General features: G+C 48.5%; 1 pseudogene; it reads right to left on the reverse strand.

The window, feature by feature from the left end:
- Positions 1-2720: 2720 nt before the first annotated feature.
- The window catches only part of LOC109027631 (solute carrier family 23 member 1-like), a 47839-nt pseudogene continuing 37372 nt past the window's right edge, over positions 2721-13187 (reverse strand).

The raw sequence follows: 13187 nt of genomic DNA on the forward strand, positions 1-13187 counted from the left end.
AGCTCCCTGTGGAGGTTGGGCCTCTGTTATTACTGCCATTTGACAGATGAAGAAACAATGATTTAACTGAAGCCCCAAACCATTTAATAGAAGAATCTCAGATCACCTCACCTCTAACTCTTTTTATCCCCAATAAGTTAATGAATGGGGAACAATTTTGTTGTTTAAAGTCACAAAAAAGCCCTGCCTCTAAAGAATTAGGATGCAGGAATGTGAAGCCAGCCCTTGGAGTTCACTCTGTCAGCCACGTGCATCACCTCTAGGTGATGGCTGGGAGGGGGATCATGGGAGGTCGAGTGGAGGCGGGAAGAAGCAAGATTGGAGGTGAAGGAGGGAAGCTGCGAGGCCGTGGCTCTAGGCACTGCATTATCAGAACAGGGGATCCAGATTCTGATAGCGACCTTGGAATGTGCAGAAAAAGCTCCAACAGATAAATGCTTATTGAGTGCAGATGGTGTGGGCGGGTGGTGGCTGGGCTGAGCTGACATCTAGCTTGGGTAACTCAGTTCCACCTCATGCTAATTGAATCAAGCTAATTACCCCAAGCCCATCTCTTCAATTACTTCTTATCCACCAGCTACTTCTCCAACCTTGATTCTGAACAAAACAAGCCTTTGTGCTTTTATGGAAATGTCAGAAATCTGTCCCTTCTTGCATATGCTTCTCACAAAGCTGCCTTGTTCCTGAAGCTCTGAAACCACGTGTTCTGACAATAAAAAAAAAAGTACAGCTGAGGGAAGACCGGGAGGCTGTTCCAGGAGAGGGCCTGGCTCTCTTCTCCTGCTGTTCATCCTGCTTTGGCTGCCTGGGGACAGCACGATACGAAAATAAAGTACAGGAAAACCCACTTGGAAAACTGAGCCTGGCTGCCTGGCAGCTGTTTGGTGAGAACATAGGGAACGTTCTGAAGTCCTGGAGCTGTCAACCAAAGGAAAAGGAACAAAGGGCAGAATCAGACAGGATGTGAAGGGCTTCTGTGGGCAGAGAAGCAGTAGGGTAAGGAAAGAGGATGGGCCTGCTCTTGACTGGTATGAGAGGCATCCAGGACTCCTGGAGCAGCTAAGCGCAGGTCCTCAGCTCCAGCACATTTATTACAGCATGTTAGATGGGCGGGACCCTGTTACTTTAAGCCTACCATGGCACACACTTACAAAAGTCTTTTTTTAAGAAAAATCTTTTTTTAAGATAGCAGAAATAACAGCAGGTGTGTATGCTGACATGCATTACTGAAAGAAAGAGAAAACTTGATGCAAGATAGAAGAGTTGTCGCAGTGAAACCCTTGAGTAGAAATCAGGGAATGGGCTCTGTAGCACAAGGGGAGGAACCAGCTTCAGGGAGGAGCCAGGCAGCTCATTCACCCAACAGGAGGGAGAGTCAAGGGGCACCAAAGCTAGGAGTGGAGACATGCAGGTGTTTGCACAGTTTCTCATCTGATTACTCCTTTACAGATTTCTCTGAAATAAGAAGCTGAGGTTGGGTATGGTGGCTCATGTCTGTAATCCTAGCACTTTGGGAAGCCAAGGCTGGAGGATTGCTCGAGCCGAGCAGTTCAAGACTAGCCTGGGCAACATGACAAGACTCTGTCTCCACAAAGTATTTTTTAAAAAATTAGCCGAGTGTGGTGGCACATGCCTGTAGCCCCAGCTACACGGAAGGCTGAGGCAGGAGGATCCCTTGAGCCCAGAGGTCAAGACTGCAGTGACCTGTAATCACACTACTACACTCCAGCCTGAGTGACAGTGAGACTCAGTCTCAAAAAAAAAAAAAAAAAAAAAAAGAAGAAGAAGACAGAGGTGGAAAGAGTTTTAGAAGAGAGAGCAGTGTGCTTGGGAAAGGGTTCCTTCCTGCCAGGCAGCACTGAGGATCACGTGAAGTTCAGGGTCTGAATCTAAAACCACTCAGTTCAACTGTATGTTTTCTCCAGAGATGTTCAACTGCACGAGTGCAGGTGCAGAGTGAACAATTATTTCTCATCAGTGTTAAGGTTTTGCCAAGAGAGTGTAAAGAAGAGAGCAGACTAAGGGCATTGCAAATGCGAGAAGGTGGTTATTATGACTGACTGTGGCATTGAGGTTGCTCAAGGAGGGAAGAGGGGACCAGCAGAAGGTGGGAGGATGGTAGATTCAGATCCTGGCCAATTAAAGAGTTATTAGACTTGGGGGACTAGAAGTAGTGAGCTGGAAAAATAGGAGGTGGTGGTCAGACAACTGCTTGAAATTGAGGATTGCAGGCACAGCTACTGGGAATCCCCAAGGCTAGTCTGAGATGTGGCCACAGAATGAGTAACTGAGATGAGCAAAGTCACACAGGATTCTTTCGGTGCCACTTCACCAGCCAGAAACTTCTGTGACCAGTGGCGCCTCTGACCAAGTTTTGCTCACAACCGCTGGGCTGGCTCTGCCTACTCAGCCCAGCAGGCTGTCCTCAGCTTGCACTACTGGCCCAGATCCCATTCCCACCATGGGTGAGCCAGGCGCGGAGTAGTGGGAGGTGTGTGAGTGAGCACAGTGTCCAGCCACACCACAGAGCCAGGTGCACCAGCTGCTGCAGAAGGGCAGGCAGCTCCAGGTGTCAGAACCATGTGAGGCTGTGGCTGGACCAGGTATGCCTCAAGTGGCTTCCACCTTGGGCACTGGCATCCCAACAAGGGGAACGCCGTGGTGCCTGAAAACTCAAAGACACCAGCAACCGTGGAGCTGCAAGAGGGTGTTACAGCACGTCACAGCTCTGGCTTGGGGAGCCGCGAGGTATGGGCCCCCAGAAGGGTCACAGCTCTTCTCTTGTAGTCTGGCAAATAAGAGCGTGTCACTGCCCACAGCTTGGCAGGCTGACCAGGAATGTGTTTCAGCTTGTTCATGTTACCGCTCATTTGGTCCCAATGCCCCACTCTAGCCCATGGCTCCTGGGCTGCTGGTCTGGTCACACCAACACTTCCTGTCATGTGGGGCAGCCATCCAGTGCCAGTGGAGGTTGGGATGGATACAGTGCTACAGCTCCTTTCACACCGGTCCTTTGGTGGGCTCTGGGTTCTTGTTCTGCGTCCAAGAAAAATAAGGTTATGCGGACAACCAGAGAGTGAGCAAGGCAGAGAAGAGTTTTATTGAGTGACAGCACAGCTCTTGACAGGAGAGAGGACCAAAAGTGAGTAGACCCTACCCAAAGGCAGGTAGTCCCAGTGTGTGGCTGAGTCTGGGGTTTTTATGGGCTCAGAATGGGGGAATGTGTGCTGACTGGTGTATGGGCGGGCCTGGAAAAATCACCATTGGATTGGCTAAAAGGTAACGAGGGGCTAGGCATGGTGCCTCATGCCTGTAATCCCAGCACTTTGGGAGGCCGAGGCAGGCGGATCACCTGAGGTCAGGAGTTTGAGACCAGCCTGGTCAACATAGTGACATAGCTGTCTCTACCAAAAATACAAAAATTAGCCGGGTGTGGTGGCATACACCTATAGTCCCAGCTACTTGGGAGGCTGAGGGGAGAATTGCTTGAATCCAGGAGGCAGAGGTTGCAATGAGCCGAGATCACACCACTGCGCTCCAGACTGGACTACAGAGCAAGATTCTGTCTCAAAAAAAAAAAAAAAAGTAACAAGGAAGTTCTCACTCCAGGTTGTGGACTCTACCTGGAACTGGCAGCCCAGTTTTCAGGCTTAAACAAGGAAGTTCTCACTCTGGCTCATAGACTCTACCTGGAACTGGAGGCCTGGTTTTCAGGCTTTAAGCTGTCTTTGGTTTGAAGGTCGGGCTTCACCAGGGATCTGCCCCTGTCTGTCTAGGAATTTGTCTGCCTCCTGCTGCTATCAAAAGGGCCAGATCATGGAGCTCAAGGAACTAGAGGCCAAGGTGTGGGAAGGATGAGCTCTGTGGATATGAAGTCTCCAACTATGAAGACAGGAATTTTGGAGACAGGAACAGTGACCAACACACTAACATCCTCAGAGAAGGAGGGTTGGTCTGTAGATGCCAACAACAAAAAGGTGCATAGGTAGAAAATCCAATGGTGTGAGGTTCAAAGCAAAAGCACAGTAGAGATGTCCTGTAGGATCTGGAATTAAAGTTCTTCCCCATTCCTCACTATCCTGAAGTAAAGTACTAGTTTTGTTAGTCAGCTTCCAGTAGAGTTTTGCAAAGGTTACATTTCACATAAATATGTTATCTAACTATATAACAAAAAGAAAAATGTGTAGAGGAATGGCTTACCACAGATTACATAAAAATAATTGTCAATTTTTGCATGGGCTAAGACTGCAAAATGTCTCCTAAGAACAAATTGGATACATTATGTAATCAACATAAAATAGGAAAGAAAAACTTCTTCAAAAGAGCAGAATTTGTTTAGAAACTTCACTAGCAAGCAGTGAAAAAAAATACATGACTTTTCGTCAACTAAGGGTATACATAAGGAAGATATCTTCCATAAAAGCAAGAATACTGTGGACTCTGGGCAGTGTGTTTAAAAATGTGAAGTTAAAATTTAAAAAAAAAATTTTTTTTGAAGGCTGGGCATGGTGGCTCATGCCTGTAATCCCAACACTTTAGGAGGGGAAGGAGCGTAGCTTGATCCCAGGAGTTGGAGACCAGCCTAGGCAACATAGCAAGACCCCATCTCTCTATTTAAAAAAATAGTAAATGAATAAAAGTGTGAAAGTGACCATGTAACCAGGCTTTGATCTCTGTGCCCACCAATTTCCCAAAGTGTAGAAAATCTTCAGGCTTGTTTTCTTAAGGAAGAGCTGCCATACTATAAAGGAAATGCTATGATCTGAATATTTGTGTCCACCCAAAATTTGTATGTTAAAATCCTGACTGTGATGGTATTAGGAGGTGGGGGTCTTTGAGAGGTGATTAGGTCATGGGCAGAGCCCACGTGAATGGAATTAGTGCCCTTACAATCAAGGCCCCAGAGTGATCCTCCTCCCCCTCACCTTGTGAGGTTACAATGAGAAGGTGGCAATCTGTGAGGAAGTAGACTCTCACCAGATCTCTCAGTGCCTTCCTTGATCTTGGACTTCACAGCCTCCAGAACCATAAGAAATAAATTTCTGTTAAGCCACTCAGTTTTTAGTGTATTTTATTATAGCAGCCCAAACAGACTAAGACAGTAACCAATACAGTAGTTCCCCCTTATCCTTGGGGACCACATTCCAAGACCCCCAGCAGATGCCTGAAATCAAGGATAGTACCAAACCCCTATATAGACTATGTTTTTTCCTATACATACATACCTATGACAAAGTTTATGAATTAGGCATCCCTAATAACAAAATACCCAGCAATAAAATGCAACAATTATAACAATATCATAATATTTTCAAGGGTTACCTGAGGACAAGCACTGCAGTGCCTCGACGGTCAATCTGATCACCAAGACAGCTACTAAGGGGGCGGGCATCCTACACAGCATGGAGATGCTAGACCAAGAAATGATTTGAGTCTTGGGTGGGAAAGAACAGGATGGTGAGAGATTTCATCAGGCTAATCAATTTAAAACTTACGTATTATTTATTTCTGGCATTTTGTATTTAATATTTTTGTATCTCAGTTGACTGCAGGTAACTTAAACCAGGGAATGAGAAACTAAGAATAAGGGGAGGCTACTGTATAGGATTTTTTATTTTTATTTTTATTTTTATTTTTGAGGTAAGGTCTTGCTCTGTCACCCAGGCTGGAGTGCAGTGGTATGACCATGGCTCACTGCAACCTTGACCTCCTGGGCTCAAGCGATCCTCCCGCCTCAGTGTCCTGAGTAGCTGGGATTACAAGTACACACCACTATGCCCGGCTAATTTTTGTATTCTTTGTAGAGATGAGGTCTTGCTAGGTTGGCAGGACTTCTCTCCAACTCCTGAGCTCAAGCAATCTTCCTGCCATGGCTTCCCAAAGTGCTGGGATTACAGGCATGAGCCACAGTGCCTTGCCCTGTATAAGATTTTTAATTAAGGACTGTAGTAGGCTGAATAATGGCCCCCAGAGATATTTATGTCCTAAACACCAAAACCTGTGAATGTCACCTTCTATGGCAAAGTCCCTTCTATGGCAAAGGGACTTTTGCAGATATATTAATAACTACATTAAGGATCTTGAGATGGGGCGATTATCCTAAGTTAACTGTGTGGGTTCCAAATGTAATCAAAGTGTCCTTATAAAAGAGAGGCATACAGGTCAAAGGAAACAGAAGATGGGACAAGGGAAGCAGAGGTGGGAGTATTGTGCTTTTAAGATGGGGAAGGGGCCACAAGCCAAGGAATGTGGGCCCCTTCTAGACTCTAGACACTGGAAAAGTCTGGGAAATGGATTGTCCCCTACAACCTCCAGGAGGAAGCAGCCCTGCCCACACCTTGGTGCCCCTGTAAGACTCACTTTAGACCTCTGAGCTGCATTTCTTCCAGGAATGTATACATTTGTACTCTTTCAAGACACGCAGTTTGTGGTCATTTGTTACAGCAGCCATAGGAAATGATGACAGGGACAAGAAAGATAAAGTCTTCAAGCCCGGCACTTACAAAACTTCCTTGCATAGAATACTCTGACCTACCATTGTCCTCCCTGGGATGTTTCTGGTAGAGCCAATGGAAGGCTGTGTTTTTCTTTTGCCTTTGCAATGACAGTGGAAGGCTAGGAGGGCATCATCCTCAGCTGCAGCAGGAGAGGATGAGGTCAGCAAGCAAGGAGAAGCAGCAAAGGGAGGCAGAGAGAGACAGGCAGGAGAGAAGCCTAGGTTCTCATCCTTCAGGCCCTAGTTCTTCTACCTCTCCCAGTTTCCTTCCTTCCCAGCTGCAAGAACCAATAAATCCCACCCACTTCCCATTTTTTTAGTTAAACTTTTCTCATTTGCAGCCAAAAGGACTCTGACTAATTACGCAGAGATCTCTTGTGTGGCTCAGCAGAGAATTTAGAGGCTGTGACCATCTTCTGATGGCTGTGCTGGGGCAGAGCTGGGGGTGCCGCAGGTACAGCACTCTACAAGAGCCTGCCAGGTCACAGGGATGCCAGGCTTCAAGGACCTGCAAGATCCTCCCTTCCCTTTAGGATCCATCTGTGAGTCAAAGTTTTTAAAGGTATTTTCAGCCTGGATCATCTTTGGGAATATTATCTGTCATGCTCCTGTTTCCTTTTATTTACTTCTCACTCAACTCCCAAGCACGCAGGCATGACTACTCCTATAATATTCCAGGATCTACGACTCGCTGGGCAAATTCACTCACTGGGCATCATTCAGGATTGTTCTTAGAAGTATTATTATCACTCTGCTCCATCATATTCTAGAATTCAGCTGTATCACACTCCTTCCCCTGCTTCACTTCTCGCCCCCTTAAAGACTGAAATTCCTCATGCTCGGTGACACTCCTCCTTCCTCCTGGGTCCACTGTCTCCAGAGGGACAGCAACTAGAATTGTTCCAGGAGACAAAAAACGTCTGCCCTTCTCACTGAGGTGCCTGACAGTCAGTGGTGGGGACATCAGGGCATTGGTCCAATGCACCCCAGGACTGGTCTTCAGGGTTGGCCACTCTGAACCCATCACCCAACACAGAGGGTCGGAATAAACATCCCTGCATGTGTGTGCTTGAAACTGCACATGCCGAAGTCATCTCCCTCTTCCCTGTCAATTCCTCCCCTTTGGCTCCTGTTACCACCATCCTGCAGAACTGAAGGGAATCTGGCGTCACGTGGATCTCACTGTGCGTTCCCAACTCTGGCTCACGGTCTCAGGACGTCTCCCTTAAGAAATCCCGCTGATTTACTTTCCCACCTGGAGAAATGCTCCCATAGCATATCCCAAAGCCAGGTCGTAAGCCCCTCCTCCCCACCTGGTGACCCCTCCCATTTCCAAGGTCACTCGGCATGAAAGGCTATTTGAAGGTTTTATTGAAGGAGCTCTGGAGGGAAAGGAAGAAGTCTGAGACCACAGTGAGAGCATCTGTGCCCTTCATAGCCCTGCCTCCCCATACACACCCATCTCCATGGGGTCCGCACTCCTGATGTGTTCCCTCCCCGAGAGCCGGGATGCGCAGCTTTTAGATCCGCTTAGTTACAGACATTGCACTTGGTGGGCCCCCACTTCTAACACACAAGAATACACGCACTTGCCCCTCTCCGAGCACACACACCCTTCCCGCCCATTCTGATGGGAGACGGAAAATCACCAAGCCTTGGAAAGTAGGTTACAGGGACTGACTTCCCCACCCAATGCCAAGCAGCAATGGGTGGATGGCCAATATGGAGGGCAGAGGAGCCCCTGCTAGAAGGGGCTCCTGGAACAATCGCAGATGTTCCCCCTTCCCCCATCCCCACAGCAACATGTCTCCCCCTCTTTTTCCCCGAGGAGAGGGTTTGGCCAAGCCAGGAGAGAGCTCTTGGTGGGAGAGGAGGTGTTGAAGGAGGGCATGGATATTTTTTCCTGCTAGTAGGACCCAGAGTCCATCAAAAATTAGTCAGTGAGCCTGGGAGGCTGAGGCTGCAGTGAGCTGTGGTCATATCACTGCACCCCAACCTGGGTGACAGAGTGAGACCCTGTCTCAAAAAAAAAAAAAAAAAGAAATCCAGATTGAGTCCCCTACAGAAACAATGGAAGATTCTGGAGAAGCCCAAAGCAATGGTGAGCTCAACTTCCCAGCAGCCTGCAGTCTACTCTGGTAGACAAGTAGTCTAGAGTCTGAGCAGGCTACATCCAGTCCTGCCACACCTGGACTTAGCCTCCTTGGCCCACTACCCCCTTGTCTACCTGGAAGGGCTCTTCAGTCCCCACCCCATGACTCCTGAAGGGGAGGCTGAAGAGCAGTGGGAAGGCAGGGCCAAGGGACATGTGTGGACAGAGCAGGGGACAGCAGTGTGTGGTGACACCACAGAGGACTGCTGGCTATGTGTTCAGCTTTCCTCCTGCTTGGGTAGACAACACTGGGCCACAGTTCCCTGAGCTGGATGAGGCTGGAGCGGCAGGGATGTAGAGGAGGGGCAGAAGGAGTGGGGGTGCCCCTTACTGCTCCCGAACACCAGCCTGGTGGAGTGGGCCCAGAGGGGGAGGGGATGGAGAGGCCAGCAGGACCCTCTGCCTCTTTAGAGAAGAGAGCCGGTCCTGTCACCTTAGAGCCAGCGGCCCCATGTTTACCCCTGCCCTACCTCAGGCCTGCCCTACCCTGCCCTACCTCAGGAGCGAGGTGAGTCCTACCAGGGATGGTGTTGTCTAGAAGAAAACCCAGAAATCCACCGACGAACATGCCCATGGTCAGCAGCATCTGAACAACCTGGTCCAGCTGGAGAACCCCTGGAGTGGAGACAAAAGCGACATATCCATGGGGACCAGGGGCCGCGCTGGCTCTGCCCCTGGAGCAGAGACAGTCAAGAGGGCAGGGAACAGTCACCTGTCTGGAGCATCTCGGGGTTTTTGCTCACCCGGTTGGGAATGGTGAGCCCACAGTAGATGGAGAAGCCAAAGGCGAAGAGGCTCCTGGACGAGTTCATGTCCACATACTGCGGGAGACAGGACCTAGAGGCAGGCGGGGCCATCAGCACTTTCACTGCTGGTTTGCAGAGGTCTGGATGCTTCTGGCTGTTTCTTTGCTCCATTTAGGGGCCAGTGTGTTTTCTGGGACCCAGGACTTACTTCTCCTCCTCCCCTGCCCCAGCCCCATCCATCTCAGTCCCATCCATCTCAGTCCCACCAGCTCCTCTCAGGAGAGGCACTGCTGCTGCCTTCCCAAGAGCACCTCGCTCACCTCACCTGCAGATTGGAGATCCCCACAGCAGTGATGACCCCAAACAGGGTCATGCCTCCGATCACGGGGGTGGGGACATGCCTCTGATCACGGGGTGGGGATGGTGGCAAACGCAGCCCTGATCTTCCCAAATGCACCCATCAGGAGAAGCACACAGCCCACGGTGACAATCACTGCCCTGCTCCCCACCTGCAGCAGCCAGGGACAGAGAGTGAGGAGCACCAGCCAGGCCAGGCGCCCCCGAAGGCCTCTGCCCACTGCGGGAGCAGCACCACCTCATCCCATACCACTCCCTCTGCTCCCAAATGGGGCTTGGGAAAGGATGAAGGTGTACGCTGGGCACACGGCCTGTGCCCTCACCTCATCACTTCTGTCTGCTCTCATGTCTTCAAGTCCTGGCTCTGATTCTTCCCCCCTAGGAAGCCTGGACAGCAAGCCCAGGGAAAGCTCACCAAGGAAGAGTGGCCCAGCGCTTCAGAATGGAGGTTTGAAAGCCAATCCCAGCTCCGCCTCTAACTAGCTCTGTGATTTCGGGTGCGTTACCTAATCTCTCCAAATGTCAGCCTCCATGTGAGCCACAGGGGATTAATAAGACCTACTTCACAAGGCTAAGTCATGTCATGTAGGTGAAGTGCTTACAATAGTAAGCACTGAGCATAGTCGGTGCTCAATAAAGGGCAGAGGTTTTTTGCAAGGGATAGAGGTGTAAAGTTCTCTTGTATGATGCTACATCTCTGCAGGTGGCTCATGCTGCTATCCACTCAGATCATGTGTTTCTATTTCCCCACCAGATCTATTCCCCAAAGACAGGAATCTCGCTCATTTTGCCTCCTATAGCTGCACCTTGACCACAACACTCCTGTGGCCATATGCACCTGATACGCACACGTTTAATATATCATAGAGGGCCAGGGCAGGACGGAAACCTGGAGGGTGCCTTGTTCAAACCTCTCATTTTACAGAAGAGAAAATCAAAGCCCAAAGAGAGGGAGCAAGGGGCCCAAGGCCACAGGGTAGTCACGCTTGCATAACACCAGGTCTCCTGTGTCCAGCCTGGCAATTAGTACCCTGAGGTTTGTTTTTTTTTTCTTTTCTTTTCTTTTCCAGAGATAGAGTCTTGATCTGTCACCCAGGCTGGAGTGCAGTGGTACCATCTTGGCTCACTGCAACCTCCACCACCCAGGTTCAAGGGATACTCATGCCTTAGCCTCCCGAGTACCTGGGATTACAGTCACGTGCCACCATGCCCGGCTAATTTTTGTATTTTTAGTAGAGATGGGGTTTCACCATGTTGGCCAGGCTGGTCTCGAACTCCTGGTCGCACGTGATCAGCCCACCTCAGCCTCCCAAAGTGCTGCGATTACAGGCATGAGCCACTGCACCCAGCCCCCCGGGTTTTGTAAACAGCATCATGAGTTCACAGACAGGGTGCTTGATTTACACCATATCTATTCCATATCCATGTTGCCTGTGACTTTGTCAATGGAGCTACTATTATCTTCGGAAGAGGCAGATACCAAACAGCCAAGCTAATAAAGAAGGAAGACAATTTCTGATAGCAATTGGTCTTCCATAATGAAGTCACAGGGCAGGGGGTGGCTGGGAGGGGAGGCTCTTTGGAGGGCAATCAGAAAAGGCCTGCCCAGGAGGTGAGAGTTTGGCTGAGACCCAAAGGAAGAGAAGGAGTCACGGACATGAAGATTTGGTAGAAGAGAATTCTAGAGAGGAAACAGCAAATGCAGACTCTGTGGTGAGAGGAGCTTGGGTGGTTTGAGAGCAAAAGGAAAATCATTGTGCCTGGGGCCCAGTGAAACAGGGAGAGGGGGAGGAGATGGGATGTCCTGCAGGGCCTTGGGGGCCATGGAAAAGAGTCAGAATAAAATCCAAAGGGAAGGCATAAGCAAAACATGGCATACTCCTACCATGGAATATTATTCGGCCTAGAAAAAGGAGGGAAATTCTAGTACACATTACAGCATGGATGAACCTTGAAGACATTATGCTGAGTGAAATGAGCCAGGCACAAAAAGACAAATCCTGTATGGTTCTACTCATATGAGGTACCCATAGTAGTTAAATTCACCAAAAGGAGAATGGTGGTTGCTAGAAGCCAGAGGAGGGAGAAATGGGAACTCGTTGTTTAGTGGGGACAGAGTTCTAAATGATGGTTGCATAACAATATACATGTACTTAACACTTCCCAACTGTACACTCAGACATGGTTAAGATGGTAAGTTTTATGTTATGCGTATTAAAAATAAAAAATCCAAAGATGAGAGAAATCCTTGGTAGAGGAGTTTTAAGCAAGTTAGTGACATAATGAGATTTGCATTTCTAAAGCTCCCTCTGTAAAATGTTTCATTATTATTATTATTGTTTACTTATTTATTTTGAGATGGAGTCCCACTCTGTTGCCCAGGCTGGAGTGCAGTGGCTCTAAAATTTTAAGTCTTAAAAAAAGACTCCTGACTTGAAGACACTTGGTATCATTCTCCGAAGTTAGGGCTATTTGTACATGTTCTTGTTTGAATATCTTATCATGACTCTATTGTCAATGGATGATTTTTTTTTTTTTTGAGGCAAGATCTCACTCTGTCATCCAGGCTGGAGTGCAGAGACATGATCATGGCTCACTGCAGCCTCTACCTCCAGTGCTCAAGTGATCCTCCTGCCTAAGCCTCCTGAGTAGCTGGGACTATAGGCATGTGCCACCATGCCTGGCTAATTAAAAACAAAAATTGTAGAGATAAGGTCTCATGCTGGTCTTGAACTCCTGGGCTCACCCTCAAGCAATCCTCCTGCCTCAGCCTCCCAAAATGCTGGGATTACAGGTGTAAGCCACAGTGCCCGGCCACAGTAGATGATTTAGATAGTTCTTGAATCTGTTTCTCATTCATTTGTGTCTACTCCCAGCATTTAAAACAGTGGACCCCAACCTTTTTGGCAGGGACAGGTTTCATGGAAGACAATTTTTCCACAGACTGGTTGGGGTGGGGGATGGTTTCAGGATGAAACTGTTCCACCTCAGATCATCAGGCATTAGATTCTCATAAGGAGCAGGTAACCTAGATCCCTTGCACGTGCAGTTCACAAAAGGGTTCACGCTCCTATGAGAATCAAATGCTGCCACTGATCTGACAGGAGGTGGAGCTCAGGAGGTCATGCTGGCTTACCCACCGCTCACCTTCTGCTGTGCAGCCCAGTTTCTAACAGGCCACAGACCAGTACTGCTCTGCAGCCTAGGAGTTGGGGACCCCTGCAAAGACATTCTAATACAGTTTCAACTTTGTGAGATGAAAAAGTCCTGGAGATCTGTTGTACAACAATGTGAACATACTTGACAGTACTGAGCTGTACACTTTAACACGGTTATGACGGTAAATTTTATATTATATGTCTTTTATGGCAATTAAATTAAAAAAAAAAAAAACACTCTAAGCCGGGCAAGGTGACTCAATCCTATAATCCCAGCA

This window comes from Gorilla gorilla, chromosome 6, assembly GCF_029281585.2.
Source record: "Gorilla gorilla gorilla isolate KB3781 chromosome 6, NHGRI_mGorGor1-v2.1_pri, whole genome shotgun sequence".
NCBI classification, from domain to species: Eukaryota; Metazoa; Chordata; class Mammalia; order Primates; family Hominidae; genus Gorilla; species Gorilla gorilla.